An 18,216-nucleotide genomic window follows, 5' to 3' on the forward strand; every position below is an offset into this window, starting at 1 on the left:
ACTTGATTGATCAAGAAGCAGATTTTACTGATCTAGAACTTGATTGAACTAGACACAGTGAGCAACGATAAAATCGATCTTGAACTTGATGGATCAAGATATGATGAGCGAAGACAAACTATCCAGCTTGATTTGATGCAATGAAACTAAACACCTGCTTAGATTGAGTGTGTGATCAAAGATACTCTTTAAACTCTTGATTGAGTTTAAACGAATAATCAACTTGATGAAAAGCGATGAAACTGATTAACATTAAGAGACTGATTCAGATGAAGACAATATCAGCTTGATTTGAAGTGATGAAACTGATATGCCCCAAGTGATTGATTGGATTCAGATGATCAAGAGATCTCAACTTGATGTGAAGTGATGAAGTTGAGATGCCCCTTAGCAATAAAAATTTGATTTTCTTTAGTTGAAAAGATTTTTTTGCTCGACTTTGAAGATGTGAGGTCATAAGGTCATGAGTATGCCCCCTCGGGAGAGAAATCGAAAGATAGCGAGGGTATATGATGATTGGGCAATTTTTTATCGATGATAATTATTTGAGCATAAATTAATTCAGAGGAATTTTTGAAAATTTGGCGTTGATTGAGAAATTGAGCACAAAGATGATATGTAGAATTGAATTGAAATTCATCGTTGATTGATGAGCACAAATTGAAGCAAGAATGAGCATCTGATGAAAAAGCGATAAGTGGTCCAAATTGTGAAATTGAGTAGGAAAATAATCTCATATTTCAATTTTGATCCCGAAAATGGAATCAAAATGAGCAAATTAGCTAAGCGTACAATTTTCATGTCCATCAGAGCAGGTTGAAAAATTAAGGTTTTGACTATATAAGGAGTAAAAGTGTCATTTTCAAATCATTTTAACCCTCCCAAGTTTGAAAATTCAAAAAGCCATCTACGAAGAAAATGGTGGTCCCCATCCAAGAGCATCGATTCAAGCACTAGAGATGACATAATCGACCTCGAAACTATGAGCTAGCGGTAAGTGATAGATCTTAAGCCTGCTAATCATTTCAATTTTAATTTTTTTGCTGAATTTTTTAATTTTTGGCACGTTGAAGTCAGACATTTTCATTTTGTCGTGTGAGATAAGATCCTATCTCGTATGACAAACTAATTAATTTTGTTTTATCATTTAAGTCCACTAGTTTTGTCATACTATTCCTACCCTTATGTCATACGAGAACCTTCAAAATAGCCCATTTTGTCATCCTAGAGCTAGTATTGTGTCGTATCAGAGTCTTTTGTTGTATTAAGCCTATTCCTAACTCATACGAGTTTCTTCTTACTCTGTGTTATGTCGTTTGAAAAATAGTGAGCATTTTTAAAGGTGCAAACTTGAAATTTTGATTTTGCAGTTGATGTAGTTGGATTTGTGTGATGTTTTGCTTCTCTTATAGGCTAATTTGAAATGTTTCCTGATGATCTGTTGTTTGATTTTTTTGCAGGTTTGATTGTCGATGATGGTAGGGATCCACAACAACCCATTATTTATAGATATTCAGGTTATGTTACTCAGCCCCATCTGGGAAAGATAGATTATTGGAGACGACAGCTAGACAACTTGATAGTCATGATATGGAGACCGTATAGGGGTCTAGAGCCTTGGGGTGATTAGAGAGTTGTATGCAGATACCTCTTCATTACATGGCCTCTCATAGGCAGATCACAGACAATTGTCAAGTGGTTTATTGTTACTTAAGGGATGAGGTAGTATGGTAGACCTCAAGGGATCTTACAGGAGTTTACAACATATGTGTGTTATGCAGATGAGGAGAGGTGGGGATGGGGGCCTAGGATATCATACACCTTAGGCATGCAGGAGTTGACTAGGTTATAGTGACTCAAATGGGACTATATGAATGATGTTGTAGATGCAGGGGTATTGCCCCAGTATAGGGATTGGTTTCAGCAACATCCATTCCTGAGATTTATAGATCCAACGAAGCAGGCACCTCGCATAGAGGAGGTTGAGGATGATGCCCCAGTGCAGGGACAAGGACAGGGACAGAGACAAGGACAAAGAGCTGAGGCTCTGAGGTGGGCAGGTGGTGATCCTAGTGCTAGCAGTAGCAGGGTGCCAGCTAGTGGTAGGCAGCAGCAGAGAAGAGAGGGTGGATCCCTAGGGGTTATTGGCATTAGACTGAGTGGAGCTAGGGTACCTGAGGGTGGAGGTGAGGAGGAGCGAGTAGCTCTGAGATAGGTGAGGTAGAGATAGGAGGAGCAAGGTGGAGCTGGAGGTGGAGATAGAGGAAGAGAGTTTGTGAGAGATGAATTGGCTGACACAATGCGATTAATGAGAGAATGCCTAGCAAGTTTACAGTCACAACTAACAGTGGCACAAACATAGCTGGTGGAGCGAGATCGACAGCTAGTAGAGCTTAGAGCAGAGAGAGATCATTAGGTCATAGAGAGGAGGGAAGAGATAGATGCTTTGAAGTGGGAGGTACTTCATCAAATGAGTCAAACAACCTATTACATTGTGGCTTACAACGTAGCAGTTCAAGTAGCATAGTAGGTTGTACCTTATTCTCAGTATATGGCTCGATTTGAGAGAGCTCGGGCACCTCGTCAGGATCCGGGCTAGCAGGCTCCACTTCCTCCACTAGGCGATGAGGGAGAGGCTGAGAGCTAGATATTACTTTTGTAGCTCTGAGATTTTTTGTAGACACACCCATTTTTTGTAGCCCTTACGATTCTTACTCTGATGGGAGTTTGTACATGGCAGTTGACATTATTTTTACCCTGAGACATTGATGATTATATATATACGAGATCTGATTGGACTTCATAGTATTTGTGTTGATCAATTATGAGATGTCTTCTATATGCTTTATTCTATATGTATGCATATTTTTTTTAGTATGGATGTATGTAAATGTCAATGAATATGAATGTTTGTTTTTGTTTGTTTTCATATGCAAATAAATGATGAAAATGAGTAATGAGTAATGCAAATTTTTTATATTTTCTTTTTTTTCTATGCAATAAGATGAATGCAAATGACTGATAATGAAATGTATGAATCTATATAAGATACTTATGTATGTAGCTAACATCTCAATACATAAGTACTCGATCGAAGAAATGATGAAAAAGAGACCGCTTAGCTAAGAAATGATGATGCATCCAACTCTCATTCATAAGATAAAGAGATTATTACCATACCAAAATCACTCTAAATCTACAAAATACAAAATGAGATGCAACCTAAACCTAGTCACTGGATTTAAAATGCTTAAGTTTCATCAATGAGCTTAACAAACATAGCAAGTAGATTAGAGTTTTTCTTTTCATGTGCAATATTTAATTATCTTGTCCGCAATGACCCTTTTTTTCGTTCATATCCTTGGAAAGATTACATAGGGACCCGAATTCCATGATAAATAAATTCCCTCAAAATAGATAAAGAAATGATGGGAACCTCCCTATAGCATACAAATAAGTAGAGTCGAGGTATGTGTGGCGATTTCACCTTGATGTGAAGGTGGTTATCAGAGACACCCAACTTATTAGATGTTTCCAAGTCATCAGAATCATTCCTACAAGTAGAAAATAAAGAAAATATTATGCCCCCAATCCTTGCTTCTCTTAGTCAAGATAGACTTCCTTGAGTTACTCAGAGGGATAATAATTGAAAACCAATATAAAAGACAACATACAAAGAATTTTTTTCATGCATAGCTCAAACTATTTAGTGATTGTTTTCCATTATGTTGTTTTGCTTGTGTAGTCAGTGATAAAACTCTTCAGTAGTTAGGAGACAGGTGACTAACTCAGAGTGGAAGACCAGGTTTCACTGACGGAAAGATGACTTGGTTGATATTTCTTAGGACATGTATATTTCTCAGTCGGTTATTGTAAGACTAGGACATTAATCAGTTTCAAGCCATTGGGGTTCTAACGAATGAGAATGTCACAAAAGTGACTGAAATATATGTACAAGCGATAATAAAGATGCATGAAAGCAGGAAATGGCAACGTTGCGTTGATAGATGGAGCATTGAGTACAAGAGGCACCTGTTTGCCAGGTTTTCACCTACTTGGCAGAGATTCATTTTTTTTTACCAAGGTGCCTGTTTACCAGGTTTTCACCAAGGCATTTTTTTTCTTTTCATTTTTTTTCTTAATTTTTTAATGATTTTATGATTTTCTTTTGAAGATATTTTTCAGCTGTACAGGTTGCTAGAGCAAAGAATTCTAAGTGAAGAATTTATTCAAGTGGATGGTGTTGATCAGTTCTGTTGTTCTCAAATTTTGATTGCTTTGTTTTCCCTACTCGAATCTTAGATGTCTGTCACTTATGGAGAGAAACAACAGGAAACGGAACAAAAGACAACATATAACAAGGTTTATACAAAAACCTTCTACACTTCAAGCTTTCACCTAGCTTAGGTGGGTTTAGCCTTTGTGATTACTTTTTATAACTATGATTGGAGATTTACAGAGAAGACAAATACCAACCCCTGCAAACCCTATCACTTTGAACATAAAAGAAAGGCTTGTAATCATTTTCATTGATCTCCAAGAAGCTTATAGAACCTAGCAAAACTATACCAGTGCCTTATCCTAGGCTTCAGAGTCACCTAAGACTAAATAAAAATTCTAAATTGGAAATCCACATACATTTCATCATTCTAACTTCACTGAACTTACATATGCCTGACATACATAAATTTTTATCTTTATGCTAAACCCAGTTATCAGATTCATGCAGAATTACTAATTACTATCAGAGAAATTCTAAGTATATTTAATCTCCCTCCTTGAGAGAGAAAACTAAAACATCTCCATGAATTTTCCTTGCAAATCATTCAATTAAATAGCCCTAGATTATCTAATAGAACCAGTAAATCAATTATGCATACAAGAAGACAACTAGAATTTAGGATCAGAATGCCTTGATCTGTATATTTATATCCATCATCAAATCTACATTAACTCAGAATGATCTTTCAAAACCAGAAAGAAAAAACCCCCAAATATATTTTGCTAGAGCTTTTTTACAAAAATCTTGTGATCCCCAAAAATGAGAAGAAATTGGGACTAAGAAGAAGAGGGAAAAGATTAGGTTTGCAACCAAAATTGTCAAGTGTCTCTTTGCCAACTAAATTTCAATCCCTTTCTCTTTCCCATGGAATATTCTCTCAAAATATCTAATCTTTTTTGTAACAAACTTCATAATTACATTCCTCATCTCGAGAGCTCTCCGGTGATATATAATACATGGCATTTCTACCAAAAATAGACCTCTAGGCGAATTAATTCTGACTGTGGATCCATCATTTAAATTTTTCAAAATTCTTGTATAGTTTCAACTATACATTTAATTTTAATTTTTTACCCATTTTGGCCTGTGATTTTGGCCTGACGCCCTACCATGTGGCAGTCTCTGATTGAATGATAGGATCCGTTGGGTGCCATCTAGGATGACAGCTCATCACTCTGCCACGTGTCTGCCACCAAGTTTCTTGCTCATTTCCATGTCATCGCCATGTGTCTGCCACCTATGTGCCATAGGGATGGGACCTGCCTGCTGGACCACCAACTGGACTTGCCACCTGGCTTTTGCCATTTTGCAATGGCTAACCGATGAGCATCTTCAGTCTCTGAAATCACGCGAGCCGTTGGATCTTTCCGAACTTGCTGAATCTTTAACTCCTTTCGCTGAGTGTGGGTTTTTTGCCATTTCGCAAGACTTAAAGCTCGAGCATCTCCCCTTCACGAAGTCACACCAACCATCGATCTGCTACAACATGCTCACCAGTTAAGTTGACCTTCCTCTGCAAAATACACTTGCCTCACGAATCATGCCTGCGTGTGGTCCACTTGTCACTGCTTAGTCAGCCTCCCCAATCACCTTAGGATCTGCGCCCATGTGCATGGGGTCCACCTTGGGCACCCATAGCAGCTTGTGTCAAAAGCCCTAAGGCTTTGACATTATATATTGGTGGAGATTTACTTATAAACATCAAAAAGTTCCCCTCCACAGTGAATGTGGGATAATGTCATTTTGCCTGGCAATGTATTTTCTGAAAGTTTTGAGAGTGTTTTAATGGCAGCCTTTCTCATCCACCACACACACAGGGGCTTCACACTTTCCACGTGAGAGGTGAGGTTTGAGGAAACCTATGAATTGCATTTCTCAGATCTTTCAACCTGCCCTCCAAACTCCATGTTGCTATTTGCCAAAAAAAAAAACATTTCATATCATCATCCACGGAGAAGACAAGGAGGAGAGGATGTTATTTCTATTTGCATTTGCTGGGAATTTATTTACCTTTTCCCAGAGCCAACACGTGAGAAGAGGGGAGTTTGGCTGGGGTTGTGTAAATTCATTTACACCTGCCAATATGCACTTGCTAATAGACTTATTAACTTTCCTTTACTTGCCACAAAGGGAAGATTGGTTTTATTGCCATTTCAAACTGCCACGCAGGGGAGGGTTTTGGCTTTGCACTTGCCACATTGCATAAATTTGAAAGTTATTTGTTGCTGCTGAACATTGCCCTCTCCATACTTCAACGCTGCCCTCTTCATCATCCGCACAAAGCTTGAAACTCTGTTAATTTCATTTGCTGAAGCTGCTACTGCTATTTTTTATTTGATAAAGTTTGAAAACCCCCACATAGCATTTGTTGAAGCTCTCTCTGTCTATTCACCATGCTATAGCAGAGAGGGAGGACCTTGCTGGGCACTATGCCTACCAATGCATTTGGTTGGAAGATTTGGCATTTACTTTATTAAAGTTTGATGACTGATTTTTTTAATGTGGTCTACCTACCATTTGAAATTACAAAATGCCTCTTCATTAGCAAGGTTGGCAAAGGAGGATGATCGACATAGGGTATTGGAATTTGATTTACACCACAAATTACATTTGATTTGGAAATTCATCAAATTGCCTTCTGGTAACATTGCATCTTTAACAATGCTGCTGAACACTTATCCCAAACTCCACAAATCTCTGCTTTTTAATGATATAAATGCCATTCCTTCATAGTTAAATCATTTAAACATATGATTGCAAAAATAACAATTTAAACTTTGCCTAAAAAGATACATGAAGTGGCAAGCTAGGTCGGGCCCCAAAGTGGGTCCAGCTAAAAAAAAAATCATTTCCATGCAACTGACCTTTGAAATGCTTCATGAACCTCAAACATACCTCTGGAATCGATCGACACCATTTTCAAATCATTAAATTGAGTTTTGCAACTTTCAAGCGTCGATGCCACATTTTCGCATTTAATCGCGAAGAAGTATTTTTCAAGCTGGTCAAATCACCTTTCTGGACCTCGCCATCTGACAAGCATGTACTCTTATATACAAGGATGAACTTTGCCAAGTGGTTTTTCAAGATGAATCCCGAGCAAAGAGATATTAAATGGCGAAAATGACCAACTAGCTTTGTCGACACTATGGACTTGACGAAGTCAATGTTCTAGCAACACATGATGCCTTTCTCAAAAATACCAAACGACCTCCATAGACCCTCAAATTTGAAACACAAGTACCTTGAAGTACATATTAAATCTTTGAATTCTCAGTTCGACCAAAAGTATGATTGGGTGCAAATTGTGCGATCATGAAAATAGTTACTTTAACTGATATAGCACTGAAAGTACGGATCACTAAAATAGATGGCTCAAGAAACCCTTTTGAAAACCGATCAAACGAATTGGCAGAGGCTTGAAATTTGAAACATGACTCATCATTTATACCAAGAATAGCCCAGAACAAACATTTTGTCATCATACTTACTGAGGCAACTTTTACACTTTTGCAAAATGGGGCTCCGACTAACTACTGAAATAGGGACTTGCCAAAACATACAAACTGCAAACAGTTCGAGCTTTGAAAACTGAGCAAATGAATTCATGAAGACTTGAAATTTTGCATGGAGACACAATTGTATACATATAATTCAATTCATTTTTAAATTCATCATGACAATTAGAAGGGCAAAAGATATAAACACCCAAAAAAGGCTACTTAGTAAAATCTGCATTTGTGCCTAAAATGCACTTTCAACTCACCCCTTGAAATGGGTACCTGGTAAACTTATCCAAATTGAATTCTAAAAGTTGCAAATCACTGAATAGGCCAAATGAAAGGTGTAGGACATGTTTCCTGAGCTTTACCCTTTGAAAATCAACCGGCTCCATTTTACCCTCTCTCTAACTAGGCCATTCAAACTGACTCATTTGGAAATGCAAAGCAAAAAATGGAATTGGGCCTCAAAACTTGACTCAAATTTAATGAGTCCCAATAGTGGCTTTGACTGGGGATGGTTGATTGCAAGATCAACACAAGAATCTACATATCTATGGTTAAGTAGACCACCCAAAAAACGGATCACATTTCTTCCTTTTTCTTCTCAAAAACTGAGGGCTCTTTATTCTACCCAAACAATAGGGCACTTTATTGAAAACCACACAACTAAAGAAAAATAACTATACAAAATATACAAACATACTTACAACTAATTATAACTGCTCCACTTTTCTCAACATTTACCTCTGTCAAAAATCTGATTTTCATCTCTTGATATCATGATCCAAACAAAGGCACCTTCCAGTAACAACTGAGCATAATCATTATAATCAAACCTTACCATCATAGTGCTGAAATAGTTAGTGTACATGCCTTTTGTTTGATTTTGAACTTTATAGTCACACATTACTTCAACAAAAGTAAAATCATGAGACAAGGCACAATAGATGCTTTCCCACAATATACCATACATTTCACTATCCCAATCAATTATATCTTTTTGCAAGGGCATCATCATGTTGAACTTCAAAAGTAAAACATTCATTCTCAACACTGTAATTCTCATCAGCACATGCCTTATTACCATTTAAATTTATAGAATGAGGGGCATTACTTACTAATTGATGCAAACAAGGAACATAAATGTTACAATCCGGATGTGATGCTTCACTATGCTGATCACACTCCTTACTATCCTTGTTCATCAAGCTCAAAACCTTTGCATTTTCAATATCCCATTCATGGAAAAGAATGCATAACTCTAGCTGAAGAAAATCCTCAGCTAAGTCTTTATCATTCAAACTTATATCCACCTGAAAAACTTCCATTTGTGGTTTGAAGTAATCATCACACAACCCGTGCCTCTTACCTTCATCATGAAACATGTCATTGCTACATGGAATGGTATCAGCATTGTGGACTGGATCATCATTCACAACATATGGTTGATCAATTATTTCTTCATATAAAGGGTTAGAAATCAAATGGAAAATCCCCTTATGAACATTATGACAATGAAGTGGTTGGTTCATGTCCATGTCAACATTGAATAGAACATTAGAAAAATTGCTAAAAATACCACCCACCATATCATCATAATCATCTTCTTTAGACAAAGAACAAATTGAAACCAAGCTGGAACTATCCTCAATGTTCCATGTTTCACAACCACAAATTTTCATCCTATGACCATCATTTTGAAAATCAAGATAATCATATTTATCTTGCCACAATTGATCTTCTTTACCAATAGAACCCTCCTCATCAGCCAAAGAACAAAGATGAATATCACTACCATTTACTTCATCTGATGAACTTTCAGCATGTTCACTAAAATTTTTTGTCATAAAACCATCTATTAGATCAGCATGTTGTTCATCAAATGTATAAGCATTCAGTTCATAGTCCTTTTCTGAAAAATCCTCTTCACCATATTGAAGAAGGTCTTCATTAAAAACTCTAAGGCTCTCCAACATTTGAATCTTCTTGTCCACAATGTCAAGAGCTTTCCTAAGTCCTTCAATCTTCTGGAATTGCATTGCACTTTGTTGTTCCATATGACATTGTTTAAAAATTTGTTCATCAATGTGTGCTACATTTTCATTGCAATCATACATACCATTACAATTTTCTAAATTAACTTTGTGCATAACTTTCATATTGGAAAGATCATCAACATGATTATAAGAAGTGAAATCTAAAAATACTTTAACCTCATCTTCAACACAATTGACATTATCAATATTTAAGTGAGGATCAACCATTGTTTGCACCAAACAACTCTGATTTTCATTGGGAATGAAATTGTCGTGGTTGCCAGCACAAGTATGAACACCAAGACTCTGAGCATTACTTATCACTTCACACTTAGTTGCAGCATTACATACACTATGACAATAGACACTGGTGGATACAAGTCTTTTAGGAATGCCATATTTCAAATTTTTTTCTATGTCCATGGCTGTCACAAATGCCTGATGTAATGTCTTTGGCTCTTTATCCCTCAACCTGTAACTCATCTTACTTCCAAAGGCATCCAAATAAATCACTAAGGACACTTCATCCTTTAGTTTATACCCTTGTGGGATCTTAGCCAATGCTTTGGAGAATCTGATATTGAAGGCTGGCACTAATTCACCTTCCTCAATTCTGATCTCCATCAATTTCCTCAGTGCATCATTAAAGTTTATTCTCTCAGCAAATTGCTCAAGAAAAGATGCAACTAATTCTTCCCATGAGGGAATAGAATCTATTGGCAAAAAGGAAAACCAATCCCTTGCATCCTCTTTCAATGATTGAACAAGTAACTTCATACACACATCTTCTTGATAGATTTCAAATGTTGACATGTTGATTAAGATCTCCTCCCACTAAATACTGGCAAATACTTTCTAATTTCCGTGGGTATGGGGTTTGGGTAATCTGAAATACCTTCAAAATTTAGAGCAGCATAATGGTTCATGATGAAACTTCTCCTATTATATTGTTGCGACACTTCACTAGGCATGGCTCTAAGTGAAAATACATAAGGCCGAAAAACTTCACTACTCATTTCTTCTTGCTTCTACAAATAATTATACAACCTTGCATTGAATAACAAAACACTTCAAGCACATATCCTTATTTAAATCTTTTCATAACATTTCTCGACACAAAGCTTTTCAAATTTGCATACTATAATAGAAGAACATATACTCTAGATATTACAATAGAATAGATATGCAAATGGATTTTGAAATCCTCTCTTTCACTCTTTACTAATGTTGTTCACTAATTGGGAAAACTATTTTACTAATTCAAATTTTCAGAATTTGCATTTGAAACCTCTGAAAATACCTGGAGATTTGCAGCTGTATAAAACTTGTAGATCTGAAGATTAACTTCCACTTTCAGCACGGTCTTTTATCTCTATTTCCTCCTCAACACAAATTTAAATCTCTATTTCCTCCTTCAATCTCACTACAACCAATTCACTCCAGGCTACTTAACACATAAATCTGGAAAATACATCAGACTTATGTATGAACTGAAATCTTTTACTGCACTTTTTATAAAACTTTTATGATGAAAGCACCATGTCTGAGCATATGCTAAATCATCTGCATCTTAATATGATTCATAAGATTATCTACTAATCTTGTGAATGTCTTGGAATAAAAACTTCCTTCAAGCACCAGTACAGAGACTAGAGTCGCCACCCAATAAGGAATTGGGGAAAAATTTGCATGTAGCTACAAGGACTTGCTCACAACTTAGCAACATACATTCACTATTAATCCTTCATAAAATATGCATGACAAACATATCATTCTACAGATCCAGAACAAGGAACATTTATTTCATCATAAAATCACTTTCAAACTCTGTGCATACACAATGGACTGACTAACTAGATGAAATTAGGCAATTTCTATTTAGCTTCCCCAACAAAGTCGCCATTTTTGTTGTTCTCAAATTTTGATTACTTTGTTTTCCCTACTCGAATCTTAGATCTCTGTCGCTTATGGAGAGAAACAACAGGAAACAGAACAAAAGACAACATATAACAAGGTTTATACAAAAACCTTCTACACTTCAAGCTTTCACCTAGCTTAGGCAGATTTACCCTTTGTGATTACTTTTTATAATTGTGATTGGAGATTTACAAAGAAGACAAATACCAATCCTTGCAAACCCTATCACTTTGAACATAAAAGAAAGGCTTGTAATCATTTTCATTGATCTCCAAGAAGCTTATAGAACCTAGCAAAACTATACCAGTGCCTTATCCTGGGCTTCAGAGTCACCTAAGACTAAATAAGAATTCTAAATTGGAAATCCACATACATTTCATCATTCTGACTTCACTAAACTTACATATGCCTGACATACATAAATTTTTATCTTTATGCTAAACCCAGTTATCAGATTGAAGCAGAATTACTAATTACTATCAAAGAAATTCTAAGTATATTTAATCTCCCTCCTTGAGAGAGAAACCTAAAACATCTCCATGAATTTGCCTTGCAAATCATTCAATTAAATAACCCTGGATTATCTAACTGAACCAGTAAATCAATTATGCATACAATAAGACAACTAGAATTTAGGATCAGAATGCCTTGATCTATATATTTATATCCATCATCAAATCTACATTAACTCAGAATGATCTTTCAAAACCAGAAAGAAAAAACCCCTAAATATATTTTGCCAGAGTTTTTTTACAAAAATCTTGTGATCCCCAAAAATGAGAAGAAATTGGGACTAAGAAGAAGAGGGAAAAGATTAGGTTTGCAACCAAAATTGCCAAGTGTCTCTTTGCCAACTGAATTTCAATCCCTTTCTCTTTCCCATGGAAACTACTCTCAAAATATCCAATCTTTGTTGGAGCAAACTTCATAACTGCATTCATCATCTCTAGAGCTTTCCGGTGATATATAATACTTGGCATTTTGACCAAAAATAGACCTCTGGGTGAATTAATTCTGACTGTGGATCCATCATTTAAATTTTTCAAAATTCTTGTGTAGTTTCAACTATACATTTAATTTTAATTTTTTACCCATTTTTGCCTCTGATTTTGGCCTAATGCCCTGCCACATGGCGGTCTCTGATTGGCTAATAGGATCCATTGGGCACCATATGGGATGACACCTCATCACTCCACCATGTGTCCGCCACCAAGCTGCTTGCTTGTCACCACATCATCGCCATATGTCTACCACCTGTGCACCACCGGGATGAGACCCATCTGCTAGACCACCAACTAGACCTGCCACTTGGCTTTCGCCATTTTGCAATGGCTAACCAGCGAGCATCTTTGGTTTCTAAAATCGCGCAAGCCGTTGGATCTTTCCGGACTTGCTCGATCTTTAAGTCCTTTCGCTGACCCTGGGTTTTTTGCCATTTCACAAGGCATAACGCATGAGCATCTCCCCTTTGTGAAGTCACGCCGACCATCAATCTTCTGTAACTTGCTCACCAGTTAAGTCGGCCTCCCTCTACAAAATTTGCCCACCTCGGTAACCATGCCAACGTGGGGTCCACTTGTGGCCACTCAATTAGCCTCCTCGATCACCTTGGGATCTGCACCCATGTACATGGGGTCCGCCTTGGGTGCCCATAGCACCTTGTGTCAAAATCCTCGAGGCTTTGAAATTATAAATTGGTGGAGATTTACTTATAAACATCAAAACGTTCCCCTCCATAGTGAATGTGGGATAATGTCATTTTGCCTGGTAATGTATTTTCTGAAAGTTTTGAGAGTGTTTTAATGGTGGCCTTTCTCATCCACCACACACACAGGGGCTTCACACTTTCCACGTGAGAGGTGAGGTTTGAGGAAACCTATGAATTGCATTTCTCAGATCTTTCAACCTGCCCTCCAAACTCCACATTGCTATTTCCCAAAAAAAAAAACATTTCATATCATCATCCACGAAGAAGTCAAGGAGGAGAGGATATTATTTCTGTTTGCATTTGCTAGGAATTTATTTACCTTTTCCTAGAGCCAACACGTGAGAAGAGGGGAGTTTGGTTGGGGTTGTGGAAATTCATTTACACCTGCCAATATGCACTTGCTAATAGACTTATTAACTTTCCTTTACTTGCCACAAAGGGAGGACTAGTTTTATTGCCATTTCAAACTGCCACGCAGGGGAGAGTTTTGGCTTTGCACATGCCACATTGCATAAATTTGAAAGTTATTTGTTGCTGCTGAACATTGCCCTCTCCATACTTCAACGCTGCCCTCTTCATTGTCCGCACAAAGCTTGAAACTCTGTTATTTCATTTGCTGAAGTTGCTGCTGCTATTTTTTATTTGATAAAGTCTGAAAACCCCCACATAGTATTTGTTGAAGCTCTCTCAGTCTATTCACCATGCTACAGGAGAGAGGGAGGACCTCGTTGGGCACTATGCCTGCCAATGCATTTGGTTGGAAGATTTGGCATTTACTTTATTAAAGTATGATGATTGATTTTTTTAATGTGGTCTACCTGCCGTTTGAAATTACAAAATGCCTCTTCATTAGCAAGGCTGGCAAAGGAGGATGATCGATAGAGGGTATTGGAATTTGATTTACACCACAAATTACATTTGATTTGGAAATTCATAAAATTACCTTTTGGTAACATTGCGTCTTTAATAATGCCGCTGAACACTTATCTTAAACTCCACAAATCTCTGCTTTTCAATGATATAAATGCCATTCCTTCATAGTTAAATCATTTAAACATATGATTGCAAAAATAACAGTTTAAACTTTTCTTGAAAAGATGCATGAAGTGGCGAGCTAGGTCGGGCCCCAAAGTGGGTCCGGCTAAATTTTTTTTTGTTTCCATGCAAATGACCTTCGAAATGCTTCACGAACCTCAAACATACCTCTGGAATCGATCGACACCATTTTTGGATCATTAAATTGAGTTTTGCAGCTTTTAGGTGCCGGCGCCACATTTTCGTATTTAATCACGAAGACGTATTTTTCAAGCTGGTCAAAACACCTTTCTGGACCTTGCCATCTGACATGCGTGTACTCTAATATACAAGGATAAACTCTACCAAGTGGTTTTTCAAGATGAATCCCGAGCAAAGAGATATTAAATGGCAAAAATGACCAACTGGCTTTGTCGACACTGCGGACTTGACGAAGTCAATGTTCTGGCAACACATGATGCCTTTCTCAAAAATACCAAACGACCTTCGTAGACCCTCAAATTTGAAACATAGGTACCTTGAAGTACATATTAAATCTTTGAATTCTCAGATCGACCAAAAGTATGACTGGGTGCAAATGGCACGCTCATGAAAATAGCTACTTTAACTGATATAGTACTGAAAGTACGGATCACTAAAATAGATGGCTCAAGAAACCATTTTGGAAATCGATCAAACAAATTGGCAGAGGCTTGAAATTTGAAACATGACTCATCATTTATACTAACAATAGCCCGTAAAAAAAATTCTATCATAACACTTACTGAGGAAACTTTTACACTTATGCAAAACGGGGCTCCGACTAGCTACTGAAACAGGGACTTGCCAAAACATACAACCTGCAAACAGTTCGAGATTTGAAAATTGAGCAAATGAATTCATGAAGACTTGAAATTTTGCATGGAGACACACTTTTATGCATAGAATTCAATCCATTTTGAAATTCATCATGACAATTAGCAGGGAAAAAGATATAAACACCCAAAGTAGGCTACTTAGCAAAATCTGCATTTGTGCCTAAAATGCACTTTCAACTCACCCCTTGAAATGGGTACCTAGTAAACTTATCCAAATTGAATTTTGAAAGTTGCACATCTCTGAATAGGTCAAATGAAAGGTGTAGGACATATTTACTAAGCCTTACCCTCTGAAATTCAACTGGCTCCATTTTACCCTCTCTCTAACTAGGTCATTCAAACTAACTCATTTGGAAATGCAAAGCAAAAATTTGAATTGGGCCTCAAAACTTGACTCAAATTTAATGAGTCCCAACATGTTCACAAGGCTATTCTCCTTCTGATGTTGAGAGCTGATAGGCACCAGAGCCAAAGACTATAGTACCCAGCCAGTTGGGTTCAAACTTCCCTTTGTTGTCTTGAAATTGTTGATTTTTAGGATTTTCTCTCTAAACTAGGTCACCAACTTGAAATTCTCATTGTCAAAACCTTCTTGTTATATCCTCTAGACATTCTCTTTTGATACACTCTGAGATGATCAAACGCCACTTGCCGATGTTCATCTAGCAATTTGAGCTCTTGCAATCTAGTTATCCTATAGTCTTCATCAATAACAAGACCTTGAAAAGAAACTCTTAGAGATGGTATTTCTACTTCAATAGGTAATACTGCTTTTGACCCATACACCAAAGAGAAAGGTGTAGCCCCAGTAGGTGTTCTGATACTTGTTCTATAAGCCCATGATGCAAGATTGAGCTGCAGATGCCAATCCTTCCTAGATTTGTTTATTGTTCTGTGTAAGATAGTCAACAAGTTTATGTTAGATGCCTCAACTTGTCCATTACCTTGAGGGTAATATACAGATGACTAGTTTTGTTATATTTTGAATTTCTCATAGAGCTCGTCCAGATCTTTATTCTTGAATTGTCCTCCATTGTGAGTCACGATGGACGAAGGTATCCCATACCTGCAAATGATATGGTTTAGAATGAATAGAGCTATTTGTTTACCGGTTGCTTTGATGAGCAAAATCACTTCTGCCCACTTAGTGAAGTACTTAGTGGCAGTTATGATAAATTTGTGTCTGTTGGATGATGTAGGATAGATTTGACCAATGAGATCAAAGGCCCATTGCTGAAAAGGCCAATGTGTGATGAAGGGTATGAGATCCTTTGCTGGAGCATGTATGAGATTTCCATGTAGCTGACACTTCTCACAAATTTTAGAATACTTTATAGCATCTTTCTCCATGTCTGGCCTATAGTAGCCAGCCCTTAGTAGTTTCCAACCTAAAGTAAGACCATTCGAATGAATTCCACAAATACCTTCATGGACTTCCGATAATGAACATTTAGACTCTTCAGTTTCTAGACAACTAAGCAATGTAGCGTCCAAACCTCGCCTAAACAAATTGCTAGCAATGATGACATACCATGAAGCATTTTAGGTTAGGTTCCTTTTCTCATTATGGGTAAGATTTTATGGGATAATTTGGTCATGTAGATAAGAGTAAATGTGGTTATATAGAGATGCCATGTCCAGTAATAGAACAGACTATCCAGGACTCAGGAGAATCATAGGCAGGGTAATGTAACTCTTCCACCAGGAATTCAAAGAGAAAATTAGATTCCTGCAACTCAGGTATAGACACCAAGGTGGCCATAGCATCTATTGCTCTGTTTGCTGATCTGGGAGTCTAATGGAATGATACAAATGTAAAATACTTCTTGAGATCATCAACCATTCTCTTATAAGTCATTAGTTTCTCATCTTGAGTCTGATATGTATCATTGATTTGATTGATAATTAGTTGAGAATCTCCATAGATATGTAACTCCAGAACCTTCCATTCAATAGCTAGCTTGATCCCATTTACCAAAGCTTCATACTTTACAATATTGTTTGTGCAAGGGAAAATAATCTTGTAAGCCTTTGGGATTGAATATTTCCGAGGATTAATAAATAGTATTCCAGCACCAAAACCATTTTGGGTGAAAGATCCATCAAAGAAAATCTTCCATGATTGCTGATTAAGGTGCATTATTGATTCATCTGGAAATTCTATATGTAGTGGTTGAGTGTGTTCAAGTGTGCCTTCAGCGAGTTGATCTACAATTATTTGTCCCTTGATGGCTTTGTGTTCGACATATTCAATATCAAACTTTGTAAGTACTGTGACCCATTTTGCCAATCTTTCGGTGAGTGTTTCTTTGTTGAGAAGATACTTGAGCAGATCAATCTTAGCTACTAGCGTGATGGAATGTGCCAACATGTAGTGTCTCAATTTCTGTGATGCAAAGACTAATGCAAAGAATTCTTTTTATATTATAGTGTAGTTCATTTAATAAGATACCAATATTCTACAGATGTAATATATAGCTCTCTCTTTTTTATTTTCATCTTGTTGTGCTAGAAGTGCCCCCAATGATGAATCAGTAACTTATATGTATAAGATCAATGATTTTCCCTAAATTGGTGGCATTAGTATTGGTGGATTGGATAGGTAATCTTTGATTTTTTGAAATTGTTGTTCACATTCTCGATCCCAGTTGTATATTACTCCTTTCCTCAATACTTTTGTGAAAGGTTGAGCTTTGTCTGCCAGCTGAGAAATGAAGCATCTGATTGATTGGAGACATCCCTATAAACTTCTCATTTGACTGATGTTCTTCAGAGGCAGAATTTCCAATATAGCTTGGACCTTCTCAGGATCAACCTCGATTCCCTTCTTTGAAATGATGTAGCCAAGTAGTTTACCAGATGTCACTCTAAAGGCACA

This window comes from Cryptomeria japonica, chromosome 6, assembly GCF_030272615.1.
Source record: "Cryptomeria japonica chromosome 6, Sugi_1.0, whole genome shotgun sequence".
NCBI classification, from domain to species: domain Eukaryota; kingdom Viridiplantae; phylum Streptophyta; class Pinopsida; order Cupressales; family Cupressaceae; genus Cryptomeria; species Cryptomeria japonica.